Source organism: Callithrix jacchus, chromosome 15 (genome assembly GCF_049354715.1).
Source record: "Callithrix jacchus isolate 240 chromosome 15, calJac240_pri, whole genome shotgun sequence".
NCBI classification, from domain to species: Eukaryota; Metazoa; Chordata; class Mammalia; order Primates; family Cebidae; genus Callithrix; species Callithrix jacchus.
Window position 1 is genome coordinate 42960889 of NC_133516.1, and position 15755 is coordinate 42976643.

At 39.1% G+C, this 15755-nt stretch overlaps 1 protein-coding gene across 10 annotated transcripts in view; it reads right to left on the reverse strand.

Moving 5' to 3' along the window:
- FHIT (fragile histidine triad diadenosine triphosphatase) overlaps positions 1 to 15755 on the reverse strand; it is a 1534178-nt gene that overhangs the window by 1483665 nt on the left and 34758 nt on the right. For 8 of the 10 annotated variants that reach the window (XM_054246226.2, XM_078351377.1, XM_054246225.2 and 5 more), the window contains exon 2: positions 9657 to 9705. The exons of the other annotated variants lie outside the window; for them this stretch is intronic. The gene's annotated coding sequence lies outside the window, so the exon portion shown is untranslated. The remainder of the gene's footprint in view (positions 1 to 9656; positions 9706 to 15755) is intronic. 10 annotated transcript variants of the gene reach the window in all.

Consider the following 15755-nt stretch of genomic DNA (forward strand, 5'->3'; position numbering starts at 1 on the left):
AGCTTCCAGAATCACATAAGTCAATACCTAACAATAAGTAAATAAACCAATAAATAACCTTTTGGTTCTGTCTCTGAAGAATCCTGAATAGTATAATCCCCAATTTTATTAGAGTGGCCTCCCTCCACAAAGCTATGTACCAGACGAAGGTGAAATCATCCCAGAAAAGAGATAAAACCTGATTAATTTAAAACAGGGAAAGGGTAACAGATGTTCTGATATCCTTTCAGCCCTGAGGGCAGCTGGGCAGAGCCAGGACAGCCAGAGCCCCCATGCCCATGCCCTATACACACACATCAGCCACCGAAGCTGTGAGCAGCCTCTTCTGATTGCTTAACATGCTGACCAAATTGTATTTTCTATGTGTGCCATAACAAGAACAAACTTGGGGAGCACCAATCTAAGCCACCAGGGGTGAGTCCTATTCCGTGTGCCAGTGTCTGATTTAGTAAAGAGCATGAGGCTGTCATCAACCAAATGGGACTTAAGGGGAAGACTGCTGGGGGCGGGGGGATTACAGGAAGTGTTCTTTGCTTTTGAAAAGGGACATGTAAGAATAGGCATTTTATTTTGCCAGTGGATGTTGCCATGTCTGCCTGTGGCTCCCAAAAAGGAAGCAGCCATCTTAGAACTATGAAGGCAGCCAGTCTAAGAACAAAGTCAACATGCTGAAGATGGCAGAGGAAAAAGAGCAAGAAATAGGCATTTTGGTAACACTGTTGAACCACTGAATTAACAAAACCTGGAATAGCACCTCTCCCAGGAGCTCTTATTCCTTGAGATAATTTATTTTTCTTATTCTGATGGGTTTTATTTGGTGGATTTTCAAATGTAAGTTGGTAGAGCAATCCACAAAATAATTGACAGTGCTTAGCAATCTGTCAACAGCTGTGTGCTCAAAATCCTCTCCCTGCTGCACAGTGACAACCATCAAAGACACCCTGGTGGGTCCCCAGTTGCTTGGCACTAGGGAAAAGTGTATTGCAGTTGGAATCCAGACATTTGGAGCCAGAATTCTATAATGCCTTCCCATCAATCATGACATCCATGGGGCTCAGCAGGTAGACTTGCAGAGGGCAGGGAGCTTTTTTCTTTTAATTCCCCTATTGTCTGAACCATTTTGAGTTGACTTTTTGATTATTTGCAGCCAAAGGCATCTTCAGTGATAAATCTATCTTCACATAATTAGCAGCAAATTTATGTAGCCTCCTTCGAGCAAAGACTCCGGAGAAAATGATGCAGAGATTTGTAATTCCACCCACATTCCCCAAAATCTTTAGATGATGGGTCTTCAGTGAATTCTCCCTACAAAAAAAAAGACAACTGAGATGCCAGAAAAAGGATTAATCATGTGATCATCTGACACTTGTCATGGGAGTCAAAAAGTACCACATGAATGGTGAGGCATCACCTTGTCTCAGTGTTGAATTAGGAGCAGCATAATTTTAAAATACCAATTTGTACTTTCTGTTGTCTCTCCTGTGTATACTGTTTCCTTCCTCATCTCAAAAACTTCAAGACTTTGCCTTCTTCCCTTTGTCTTCGGGGCATGTTCAAAAAGCAAATGGCACTAAAAGGTAATCCCCAATCCCCTACATCCAGTTCCCATTCAAGATTTTTCTTTTTCAAAAGAGCCTAAATTCACTGAAGAGAATGTGTTAGATACCAGCAGAAAGGTCCAAAATAAAGACAATTTGGGCTGTTTTGTTTTGCTTCAAAGTGTTGTTCTCTGATGGAGTATAGTAGAAGCTGGCACTGTGCTTCCTGGCAGAACTCTAGAGAGGTGACAGGACTTTTGCTAGGGATGGTGATGGGACAGTGGGAAAATGAGTACTGGGGGTTTGAAGCCACAGTGAAGGTCCTAGCCTTCCTTGCACAGATACAACAGAGCTACCCAGCACTGCATGGACAAGAAGCCTCTCATGGTGACCACTGTGGACTAAAGTTCAGAGGGCCTTTTTAAAAACGTTCTGTGCTGTAGCAGACCTGCAGCCTTTTGCATCAATGACCCTAAGTGAGTAGACACTCCAAATACCACTTAGAACTTCCCAACATTTAGAGAAAAAAAGTAACCAATTACGCATGTATGCATGCTTACAATTCATGTATCATTCAAAACAACTTTTCAGAATGAAATCTTTAAATCAGAGTGCAAACTCAGTTTGCATTTTCAGGTGATTTGACACGTCATGAGCAACCAAAGGATTCCACAATACCAGGCCAAGTTCCCACTGTAGGGGTGGAAAGGTGTGAAACCTTTCCTCATCTCTTGTAAGAGTCACAGCTGACACTCCTGTAACAAAAGACAGGTTAGCAAGAGAAAAGCATAACGAGTGTATTTAATCAAAGTTTTATGTGATACAACAGAAACGAAGACCCAAAGACTCAAGGAAAACGGTTCTTATGCTTGGGTTCAACAAAGAATGCACAGCTGTGTAGAAATGTGGTAGAACAAAGCGGGTGTGAGCTACTGGAAACAGAAAATAGATTGACAGTGGCAGCCGTGGTCGGGGGGACCAGCAAGGCCTGAGTCTTCAAATTCTTCCTGGCCTCTCTATGTAACATTCCTTCTCCCCAGTATGGAGCAGGGCCCCTGTGGAACAAGATCTTTAAGGGAGAAGGGAGAAGGAAGAGAGTGATCTTTCCAGGTTTCATGGCTTGCTGTGAAAAAGAGAGGTTCTATTTTCTATGATCCACTTTAGGGAAGAGGAATTCTAGTTTCTATGACTTGCTTAAGGGGAGGAAAAGAAGCAGAGACAGGATGATGGGAGACTCAGAAAGAACCTTGGTTCCACGGGCTTTCCAATATATTTCCTTCAGTTCAAAGTACTCAGCATGCTAACGTGCCATATTTTGGAGGCTCAGATTTAAGCCCCAACACCACTAGCTACTTAATGTATTCCTGCAAACCCTCCTACCTTAAAAAAAGGAAAACTAACTGTACAACAGACAGTCTCGTAGCTAATGAGCATTATTAAATATTTTCAAAACATTCCAGTAAAAGGCAATACCAAACTGCTTTCATTTTAACACTTCCTAAATAATGCCACACTCATTTATGAGAAATTGCTGTATTTCTCTCAATGTTCTGGGCACTAATGAAGACTGAATATAAATAAAAGAATTGCCTTATACATATGGCACTTTAAAGAGTTGAGATTCCCAAATAATACATAAGCATTTTCAAGTCACACATGGGATGTAAAGTGAAAATGTTCTTGAAGGAAATATCCTCTAATAATACTTACCTACTTGAGAGGGTGATGGGAAGCTCTATTAACACCAAGGGAACACTTTTAGATCTTCAAATAAAAGCACTATACAAATGCAAAGTATTATTATTATAATTCTAAAATAATTTCACACCTAGGAATGAGAAAACCCCAGGCCAAATTTTACTGCTTCTCTCATGACTGATAAACAAGAAATGCCATAAGCATGGGGTGAGGGTGATGGATGGTGGGGGATGATGGTGGGGGAAGTGGAAATCAAAGAGAAAAAGGCTTCAAAGTTCCTCTTTCACTAGGAATTTGTATTTCCCAAGACGTCATTTTAGGGAACTCTCAGGGAAATAATTTTTTTTAAAAGTCTCTTAAAGGTCAAAGTTAAGTACAGGGACAAAGTTCTCATCGCTTTTGTACCAGATAAAGCAACAACCACCTGAGTTGCAAAAAAATAACCTCTCTACTTCTATGGGGCACAATTTCTCCCACAGCATTTGCCAAATTTAAAAATGGCCAGATAAATTATTACCTGAATCACACACTAGTGTGATGATCTCACCTATGAGGTCAAAAGGCAGCTGCTTTAACAGACACCAGGACTTCAACTCAATTACTGAGAGCACTGAGCAAGACAGTCATTTGTTACTGCTGATGGTAGGGGTGGTGATGATGATAACGATGAGAATGATGGATTTTTTTGTTTTGTTTTGTTTTTTTGAGACGTTGTTTCGCTCTCGTTACCCAGGCTGGAGTGCAATTTCGCGATCTCGGCTCACTGCAACCTCCGCCTCCTGGGTTCAAGCAATTCTCCTGCCTCAGCCTCCTGGGTAGCTGGGATTACAGGCACGCACCACCATGCCCAGCTAATTTTTTGTATTTTTAGTAGAGACGGGGTTTCACCATGTTGACCAGGATGGTCTCAATCTCTTGACCTCATGATCCTCCCACCTCGGCCTCCCAAAGTGCTGGGATTACAGGCTTGAGCCACCGTGTCCGGCCCCGAGAATAATGTTGTGATCATGATTAGGATGATGGCAATTACAGTAATTATAGGATATGGAACAGAAGTTCTCAAACCTGGTGATCAATGGAATCACCCCCAGAGCTTTTCACAATACAGATTCTTGGTTTCCCATCTTACCCCACTGATTTTGAATCTATGAAGGTAGAACCCAGAAATTTTTTGTAAAGTAGCCATTAAGATAACTGAAGTGACAGCATCTGTAAGTAATATAATGATTAAGAATTCGGGCTCTGTGAACAGACTGGCTGGTGTCTTCTCACAGTTCTAACACTTATTAGCTATGTGACTTTAGAAAAAATACTTAGCCTTAAGTCTCAATTTCCACAATTACAAAATGGAAATACTAATATGACCCACCTGTAAAATTGAGATGCTGTTACTACCTACCTTATAAGGTAGATGCCTAAAGTAGGCAAATTTTTTTAAAAGCACATATTAATTCCAAGAAAGACAAAAAATGTTATGTTAAAGAAAACATAACCAATACCATTTGGCTTAGCAGTAGAAAAAAATCACATAATCATGATAATATAAGTATTACCTGTTGATTTAAATAAAAATTGTAATAGAACTATGTCAGGAGGCTGTGGGGACCAGAAGTGGTAAGAGTGGAAAGTATCAGAGAGCTATTGCTAAAACTGATAAATTAGGGGGAAATGATATAAGTATATTATTTAGAAAAAGAGAGGTAAACACCAGAAATATCAGAGTTGAAAGTTTCTAATTCTGGGGAAGCAATCCAGAGAGCGGTAGAAAGAAGGCATAGATGCTGCAGTTTTTAAATATTTGCTTTTTAATGCTGTTTTATTTAAACAATGTAGATATATTGCTTTGATAAAAATAAAATGTAAAAGATAACTCATAATATATATATAAGTACAATATGATATTTCTAGATACACTGGGGTTAATATAAAGCTTTTCAATTTACCAAAACTTGCTTTAAAAAAAATAATTGATGTAACACCTCCAACTATGCCACCAAAATGTCCATTTCTTAAAAGTGTACAATAATGACTTACTTTTTCCCTGGCACACTCTAAATCTTAAAAAGATATTTGCTGAATTGAGCTGAGGATGGTGGAAAAATATATAAATTAAAAAGTTCCTTTGTACAATCAAGGTCGCAGCAGGAAGGAGATGACATCTTCACCTGGGGTGAAGGCAGGGTTAAGGGAAGACCACTAAGGGATGGTCTAGTGTCCTGAAGTTAGCAAAAATTCCATTAACACTCCAGACTCAAAGGGGCAAAGGGAAGAAGCAGTTACCAGACAGTGGAAAGAGCTGTAGATGCAGAAGACAGGCCCCTAACAGGAACTGTGGCCTTCCTTAAAGGGATACAGCCATTATCAACCCACAGTGCTGCAGGGAAGAAGGTAGGAAAGAATGTTGCAACCTCATGTTCCCAGATCTTCGTCCAGTTCCTTCCCTTGGCTAATCCAACAGAAAGCCAGCAAACAAGGGAGCCCAGGGAATGCCAGCAGTAGAGGTTAAGCCCTTGGTGCAGAGCTGTTTAGAAGAGAGAGGAGCTGGAAGCACAAATGAATAGCCAGCACAAGCACTATACAGGGTTGTTTTTATTGTTTAACTTGTCTCCTTTTCATAGTCAGCCTTCTAAAATAAGCCCCTCAAATTTTCATCTGTTTAAGAAATATTCATGGCATGATGATAATAATACCCTGATGTTATGCATTTGTTAAAATTTCCTAAGCACTTTCATATATACTGTGTTTATGTGATCCTCAAAACAGCCATGGACAATAGATATGGCAAAAGTTATCCTCATTTTATAGGTGAGGAACCTGAGATCTTAAAGAAAGTTAGGAATCTTGCACAGAGTCACAAAGGTAGCAAGTGGCAGAGCCAAAACCAGAAGGAATGTTTCCTAATAACCCTGCTAAGGCTCTTCTCACCATATAATACTGTTGTACTATTTATTCACAGTAGGAGTGCAAAATTGATGTCCCTGTAAAAAAAGTTGGGGAGGCATTAACTAGTTTTGTTCTAGGCACTGCACAGAGCGTAGAAGTAGTCAACCAACAAGACACAGGGGGAAACAGAGAAAACTTGCCCATTCCATTCTCAGAAAACCACAAGCAATGCCAGAAATGGAGGTAATTGAGTTTTCTTTTCTTTTTTTTTTTTTTTTTGAGACAGAGTTTCACTCTTGTTACCCAGGCTGGAGTGCAATGGCGTGATCTCGGCTCACCGCAACCTCCGCCTCCTGGGTTCAGGCAATTCTCCTGCCTCAGCCTCCTGAGTAGCTGGGATTACAGGCATGCACCACCATGCCCAGCTAATTTTTTGTATTTTTAGTAGAGACCGGGTTTCACCATGTTGACCAGGATGGTCTCGATCTCTTGACCTCGTGATCCACCCGCCTCAGCCTCCCAAAGTGCTGGGATTACAGGTTTGAGCCACCGCGCCCGGCCAGTAATTGAGTTTTCAATCACTTTTTATACATAATTGAAAAGAAGGTGTTCAGTCAGATAAGACCAGTGTTCAAAGGAGAAATAAAAATTCAGGGAAACGTAGAAAAATATTTAGAGTATACCTATTGTGTTTGGGGTTGCTAGGGGTAAATAGAAGAAAATCGCAGTCCCTTCACAATCCCCATGACACAGAGATTAGGGCCCCCGAAATTGGGAGGGATGACTTCTCTGCTTCTCTTCTCATTTCCAGCCCTACCCCCACATACATACACATTCTTTGAGAGCTAAGAGAAGCAGCCAAGAGTGACTTCTCTGTACCAGACACAGGAGTACTGGAAGTTCAGCAAAATAACCCATTTTTGAGAGTCTAAGAACTCTGCACTTTCTGTAACCTATTGCAAAACACTGAGCTACTTACACATGATGAAAGAAACTAATGAGTGACATTTTCATTGTAAACCTCCAAACATACCATATCTATTCCAAATCTAGCTCACTAATGAGTAAACCTATAGTATCAGTTAAGGTTCTGTGGTTGCAAGTGGCAGAACCCAATCGGCTAATTTAAGAATTATCAGAGGGATATTGGAGTCTCAGCAAATCCATGGCAGAATGGAGAATAAGGTTTGGAGGCCATGACTAGCTAAGACAGACATGGAGGCAACAGTGGTCTCACAGAACACACTGGCAGATCAGAATGCCCACCTAGGACAAGGGAGAATCCTTTAGCTAGAGAATCAAATTCCAAAAAAAGAGCATTTACTTAGCCAAGCTTGTGGTCATATACCCATCCAGAGGCTGGGTGCAGGCCCCTGGGTAGAGCCCCTCGTTATAGTTCCACTAGCCTAATTCCCTCAAAAAGAAATAAAAGTGCTGTTGGGAAGGAAAAACAGATACAGGACAGAAAAAAAAAAAAAGGGGAGGGGTTCCCTCTATACTTACCAAGGCTTTCTTTAAAAATTCTTGAAGAAGCTAACTAGCAGTCAATTACTAATTTCTTAAGACTATTAATCAGTTAATTGATGACAACCAAAGAAGGTACTTTTCCTGATGCCTAAAAAATTCAGCCTAACAACTTTTCACTTCCAGAGGCCTCACTTCCTATATTACCTGAAAATTACCTTTTCACTTGATTCCCAGGACCAAGCAGAATTTTCCCTTCTTGGGTAACAACATGTTTATTTTAGAAATATTATGCTGAAGCTTCTAAAAGGAATAGACTTCAAAAAATATATAATGAAAAAAATTCATAAGGAGGCTGCTGGGCTGCTGCTGCTGATGATGATGATGATAATGACATTATTCACAAGAGCAGCCGCAGCTCACACCTACTGAGCACTTAACATGGGCCAGGACTTCTTCTAAGCCCTTGACACATAATACTTCACTTAATCTCCACAACTATATGAAGCCAAAACAGTATAATCCTCACTTCAAAGATCAGGAAACTGAGACTCTAAGAGGGTGAATAAGTTGTCCACAGTCCAATAGCTAGTAAAAGCCAAATTATAACTAAACCTGTGTCTGATTGCAGAGTACCAATTCAACAAAAGATTTTCATTGAGAGTAGAGAAAATGGACTGTGGCTGTGTGAAAACATCCCCCCAAGAGGAATGGAAGCACCATAGCTGTGCCAAAAGATTACAAAGTTGTCAAGATGGCTACATCACCACTAACAATTATTTCTGAGCATTTATTTCTAAAAGCTATCAAGTATTTCTTTATTCCAAGGTGTGGCTCAATGGTTCAGAGACATATAGTTACATGGCGGAAAATAAGAATTATCTACTGCTTAAGATAGTATTTTCTTTACTGATGCTCAACCATTATGGGAAAATTCCAAGCCAACCAGTTTTCACACACCAGAGTTTAGTCACCCCAATGCAAATCCTAAGAAAAGAGAATTTTTCTTTATAACTCTTATTTTGATTATCTAAAAGGAGTTTTCTCTGATACCCCTATAAAATTCTCCACCCTCAAAATAAGCATGAAAAATTCAGCCCAGAAGTAGATTTGTCATGAAGTTAGAAAGAACTTAAAGCAGAAGGTAAATCAGAATGGCTTTTCAACTTTAACTAAAGTGGCCACAGTTATGATTGCTGTAATAAAAACGACAGAAAAAAACCCTAAAAGTGTCAAAAATGTAATTTACATGAAAACAAATGTAAAATTATAGCATATTTCACTCTGGCCACCAAAGGCTCTTGATGAAACTGCAGCCCTATAATTGACCAGAATGAATTCTTTAAATTAAAATACTTCATGCAGAACAGAAATTAAACAATGAATCAAAGAACAATGCTGTACAGAGGTATGCTTATAAATATACCTAGCAAAGAGGAAACAATTACATTTTTCCATGTAAAAACCAACTTGATTGTAATGTTTCACAAGAGGCCAAGTAGGTACTTTTCCCATTGCTTCAAGCTTGGAAGTTCATTTCCTGTAATTCATTTAGGGCTCAGAGTGACTGGGTGGAATGAAATTAGCTACACCAAATTCAGTGGCTCTTTTCTTTCTACAGAACTAGCTCTTCCATGCAACTGCACAACTGACTTTTGCAATAAATTTCATCCAACCCAATTGAAATGCCACTCTGCATTTTATTTTAAATGCTTTATTTGGCCAGCTACTTTTATTTAACTATTGGCCAGAAGTGGTACAAGTGCATTCTTTCTCCATCTAGCATTAATCTTAGTAAACTTAGCTCCATTGGAATGTCTTAACTGCTGAGAAGAAAGCAAAAGTCAGCAAGCACACAATTGCATTTGTCTACCCTCAACACATCATTTTATTTCCTCCTGCTCTCTGCTAACTATTGCTCAGCACTTTTGCCTAAGAGGGAGGACAAGCAGGTGGTTAAGGAAGTTGTCCTGTCAGCTATATCTTTAATCCAAGTGTTTAAATCTCTGAATAAAAGAAAAATCAATGTTGTAAAGGCAATGTTTGTCAAGGCCCTGTAATAAATACACTTACTTTTACAGACTGTTCTCAATGGATTTCTCTTCTTTGCTGAGCTTCAAAGCTACAAAGAGATAAAAATGAAAGACAGAGTTGTCTGTGAGTAAAACACCAAACGTTTTCTCTCCATGTCTCTAAATAGAATTTCTATATGCCATGGTATGTGCTGCTAGCCAAATAAACCATTGATAAAACTTGTACCTCATGCCTCCCACACAAGAGGCCAAAAAAAGACAGTTAGAAACTAAAAATGGTTTACACATCTACACAGAATTGAAGCACACAAATCTGGCCAAATCTACAGTCGAGTCTTTTGGGGTGTGAACTCCTCAACAGAATAAAAACAGCTTATAAAGTAGAGACGAAAATCAAATTAAACGTGAGTGTGAGGCACTCAATCTGACTAAGCATTTTATTTTCTTATTTCTTCTTGTCTTCTTTTTACATGCTCTATTTCCACTTCTCTGCAAAAGTTACACTTACCGGTGCCTATTCCATTTATAGGAGGTGCATGGTCCTTATAATATTGACCTCATACTTGTTCTGTAAATATATGTGTGCATGCTTACAGGGACAATCACCCATTCTGTACATAGACTGCAGCCTTCTCTCAGCGGAAACTCACAAAACAGAGGAAGCCACAACTTGACATTTCAAATCAAGTCTTGTTAACTTCAGCTCTCTGTAATCAAAACATAAATACTATGCACTGACCACACACAAGTAAATGTGACAAAAGATCTGCAAAAGCAACAGTAATAACTTGTGGTTTCTTGGAGCTGGTTCTTTAATGGTCCAACCTTACTCATAAGGTGCCTCTACAGTCACTAATAATGGGAACATGTCTCTTTCTTTTATTTTTGGCTAGGTCCTAACACCTGAAAGGTGCAGTAGTTGGGGATAGACAACTATACCATAGTTGGTGTAGTTGGTTCTTTTTTTCCTTCAATGTCTTAAGGGACTGTTTTAGCTCTTACTTGATTGTTTACCTCCACATCCCTCTATTCCACCAAAGAACCATATTACCACTGATGCATGACCACCAACAAACAGGTCAGACTTACGGGCTAAGATGTAAATCCTAGACTATTAATGCAGAAGGTAAGTCCCTTCTATGGGGCAGCATCAGAAATTTCTCCTTCCCCCTGAGCTACACAGATTGCAAATGAGTTTAGAAGAAGCATAATTTGGGGAATACTAGATAAAACAGTATAATATGGCATTTGTGAAATCTAAGAGATTAATAGATAACATGGTGATTGAGCTGAATCCCTTTCCACTTCAAACACAGAAACGCTAAACAAAATATAATGGCTTAAAATAAATATCTGTGTGTATATGTATGTAATATACATGTGTGCATATATAGATACACACAGGTGCACATACATATATACATACGTATGTGTATATGTATATATATATACCTACATATACACACACACATATATATATACACACAAACACACATAAATATATAGCCAAGCTCAAAAGAAAGAGAAAAAGACAATATGAAAATATAATGGATATAGAGTTTCTAGAATGAAAGATATGAGTCCTCTTGAAAAGATACACCAATATTTCAGAAAGATGAATAACAGCAAATGCATATTTTGATACATCAGAATGAAACCACAGAACACCAGAGACAAAAAGAAAGTCTTAAAGTCAACCAGAGAGGGTGAAAAAAAAGAGACTTCTGGCAAAAGAACATGTCATCAGTAAAATAAAAGCAAAACAATAGTCCCAGCCCAGGCATTGTGACTCATACATGTAATCCCAGTACCTTGGGAGGCTGAGACAGGCAGACCACCTGTGGTCAGGAGTTTGAGACCAGCCTGGCCAAGATGGTGAAACCCTGTCTCTACTACTAATAATACAAAAATTAGCCGGTCATGGTGGTGCACACCTGTAATCCCAGCTACTGAGGAGGCTGAGGCAGGAGAATTCTCTGTCTATGTAACCAAAGAGACCCTTGCACACATACTCACAGAGATTTGTAGAATGTTTACAGCAGTATTGCCAAAATAGCAAAAAATACAGAAAACAACCCAAACATCCATCAGCAACATGATAAACACAGTTTTTACATATTCTTACAATCGAATATTATATAACTTTGAGGAATCATTGAAACAGTTATTCATGTCAACATAGATACCTCTCAAAATATGATATAAAACAAAAGAAACAAGTCATAGAAAGGTATACATATGATTCTATTTGCACAGCATTTAAAAAGGCAAAATTAAATACTGTATTGTTTTGGAATAGATAGTGTGTTACAAAACAAAATAAAGAAAGGGAAGAAATTTATACAGAATTCAGGCTATCTTTATCTTGAGAGTGGGAGAGGAGATGTAATCTGTGAGAGGGAGGGGATTCTAGAATATGGTAATGCTCGGTTTCTTGGTCTTGAAAGAGGTATCTAAATGATCAGTTTATTATTTCTCTTTTTTTTTTTTTTTGAGACTGAGTCTTGCTCTGTAGCCCAGGTTGGAGTGCAGGGGCTTGATCTGGGCTCCCTGCAATCTCTGCCTCCCAGGTTCAAATGATTCCCCTGCCTCAGCATCCCAAGTAGCTAGGACTACAGGCACATACCACCACACCAGGCTAATTCTTTTGTATTTTAATAGAGATGGGGTTTCACCATGTTGGCCAGGATGGTCTCAATCTTCTGACCTTGGGATCCGCCCACCTCAGCCTCCCAAAGTCCTGGGATTATAGGCATGAGCCACTGCGCCTGGCCTATTATTTTCTTTAAACTGTATACGTATGCTTTCACAAATTATTTTGCATGTATGCGCTATTTCACAATTTAAAACATATAAGAGTAATCACCAAAATAATAGAAATTTCCAAATCAATAGAAGAATCAACATGGATTAAAGAAAACACAATCGATTCTCCATACAACACCGAAATAGAAGGGAGAAAGAACCAAAAAAACAAAAACATGCCGAATAGAAAATACAAAAGAAAATATTTTAACTAAGTCCAAATGTGTCAGGAATCAGGGTAAATACATCTGTTAAAATTTTATCAAAACGGATGTTTTCAAATCTTGCTATGTGTTGTTTATAAGAAATAAATTTAAACATAAGTTTTGAAGAAAAAAGTGTGGATAAGTACACACCAAGGAAATAGGAATGAAAAGAAAGCTGATGGAAATAAGTTATTGTTAGGCAAGATTGAAGTTAGCAATAATATGAGAAAAAGTATTTATATTAGTTATTTATTGCCATATAACAAATTATCCAAAAGTTAGATATGTAAATATAAAAGTAATCATTTGCTGTCTCTCATGGTTTCTATGGATCAGGAATTCTGGCAGGGTTCAGCAGGATGACTTTTCTGTATGCTATAAAACCTGAGGCTTCAGCTAGGAGGCTTGAAAGTTAAGAGGCTGGAATCATCTGATGGCTCACGACCTCATATATCTGCCAGTTGTTGCTCTGGGTTAGCTGAGACCACGGCTAGGATTAGCAGCTGCAATACATCCATGTGGCCTCTCCATGTGACTTGAGTCTCCTCACAACATGGTGGCTCAGTTCCAAAGACTAGTTCTGAGAGAGAGCCAAATAGAAGCTATTTTTTATGATCTAGGCTCAGAAATCACATAACAGCATTTACACTCCACTTCACTGGTCAGGGCAGTCATAAACCTCCACCCAGACTAAAAGAAAGAGAATAACAGCCCTGTCCGCATCAATCGGGGAGTGTCAGTTACACTGTAAGAAGAGCACAGGACTGGATAAATGTGCTGGTGTGACCACCTTTGGAAAATGCAATCTGCCACAACATTCTTTACAAGCACACATGAAACATAAGCAAAAACTCAACATATATTAGGCCTGTATTAGTAGTAGTCTCAATGAATATCAAACAACAGATATCAAAGATTTCTTATCATTAAACATGAAAGCTGGAAAACAATCATTAAATAAGATTTTTTAAATATGTTTGAAAAATACAATTTTATGACAATTTCCCTTTCTGAGTTGGAATTAGACCTTAACTAAATCCCACTGAATGAAGGTCCACATCTGGAGTCAAAAAGAGGTCACTAGTTTGATTGTGGATATGTTGAATTCGAAGTCCCTTAGAGACATGTAAAGGAAAATATCGAGGTAAGCAGTTGGATAGATGGGTCTGTAGCTAAGAGGGGAAGCCTGAGAGTGGTCAGTTATCTGTAAGTAGGAAGTAACTGCAGTTGTGGATATGGATGCGACTGTCCAGGGAGTCAGTAAGTAGAAAGAGAAAAGGGCCTAGGACTGATCCCTGAGCAAGTTCAACATCTAGCAGTTGTGTTGATGAGGATGAATCCTACATAAGAGACAGAACAGTTGCCAGAGAAGTAAAAAAAAAATCCTCAAGTTTCACAGAAAGGTCAAGTGATAGAAATACTAAAAAAAAGCCCAGTATGAAGCTCATCAAGGAACTCAGTAGGAATTGTTTTGTGGACTGATGGAGACAATTCAGTTTGGAGTCGGTTAAGGCAGAAGCGGAAGTCATTAAACAAAGATAATGAGTAAAGACAATCCCAGATACATTTGGCTATGAATGGCGAAGAAAGAGCAGCAACTAAAGGACAAAGGGCTGGAAGCGGGTTTGTTTGTATAGTTTTTAAGCAGAAGAAAAGCTGAGCATGTATCAAGGTGATAAGAAGATCTATTCAAGATGCGGAGTGACTGTAGAAGAGAAAGGGTAACCAGTACTGAAGGTTCCTAAGAAGGTGGAAAGGCAACATGGTGAAACCCCGTCTCCACTAAAAATACAAAAAAAGTTAGCTGGGCATGGTGGCGTGTGCCTGTAATCCCAGCTACTCAGGAGGCTGAGGCGGGAGAATTGCCTGAACCCAGGAGGCGGAGGTTGTCATGAGCCCAGATCACGCCATTGCACTCCAGTCTGGGTAACAAGAGCAAAACTCCGTCTCAAAAAATAAAAAAAAAAGAAGGTGGAAAGGGACAGGTGGTAGGACTGGTTTTAAACAGAGTTTTGGTCTCACCATAATCATATAGTGTCTAATGATAGGAACCCATGCTATTGTCTTAATGTACTACTTTCTCATGTGTTTATGTTTTCTCACCCTAATTAGAATCTAAGCTCTTTAAAACTTATGACATTTATTGCCCAAACCAACCCCACCTTACCCACGCATTGGAAGCCCCAGATTCTATCCCAGCACCCAACAGTCATTCAGTAAACACAGTCATGTGTCACTTAGTAATGGGAGGATAGTCTGAGAAATGCACCCACAGGCAATTTTGTCATTGTGCAAACATCACTACATGTACTTACACAAACCTAGAAAGTGTAGCCTACTATACACTTATCCTATATGGCATAGCTTTTTGTTCCTATGTTACAGACCCATAAAGCATGTTACTGTCCTAAACGCTGTAAGCATTGTAACACGTAAGTATTTTTGTATCTAAACATAGAAAAGGTATGGTAAAAATACAGTATTATAAAATTACCGAACCACAGTCCTATATGCAGTCCATCATTGACTGAAATGGCATCATGTGGCACACAACAATACTGGTTGAATAACCTAACACAAGCAAAGTCTGTCATCTTTGTGTACATCTTTGTGTAAACCTAAAAATGTGTGTGTATATGTTTGTGTGTGTCCTAGCTATCCAAAATGGGAGCAAGTCAGAACCCAAAAACTCTTGTTCCAGAATATATATCTCTAGACAATAGTCAGGAATAGCCACCCAAATTAGCCCTCTCTTTCCCATATTTTCCTTGACCTAAAAATCCAAGGATCTAAGCTACAGGCCATGAAAAGATTTTCACCTACAGTTACAATGTTATACCACTTCCCACTCTCCCCATGCCGGATTTGTCCATATTTTGTTCTAGAGTAGACAATCTCTGAATCCTTCATTTGACCTCCTGCAAGACATAAATTAAATTTAAATGAACCCAAATAGGTTTGAGCTCCAGTTCTCCTAAAATAAATAAACACGGAAGTAGAGCAGTACAGGCCAATAACACACTGATTCATCTTGCTGGTTTTTCAGAGGACAGCCCTCCAGAAAAATCTTTACAAACCTCAAGCCTCTCAGTCCGTGATCCAACCCCCACGTCCCTTAAAAATAAGCC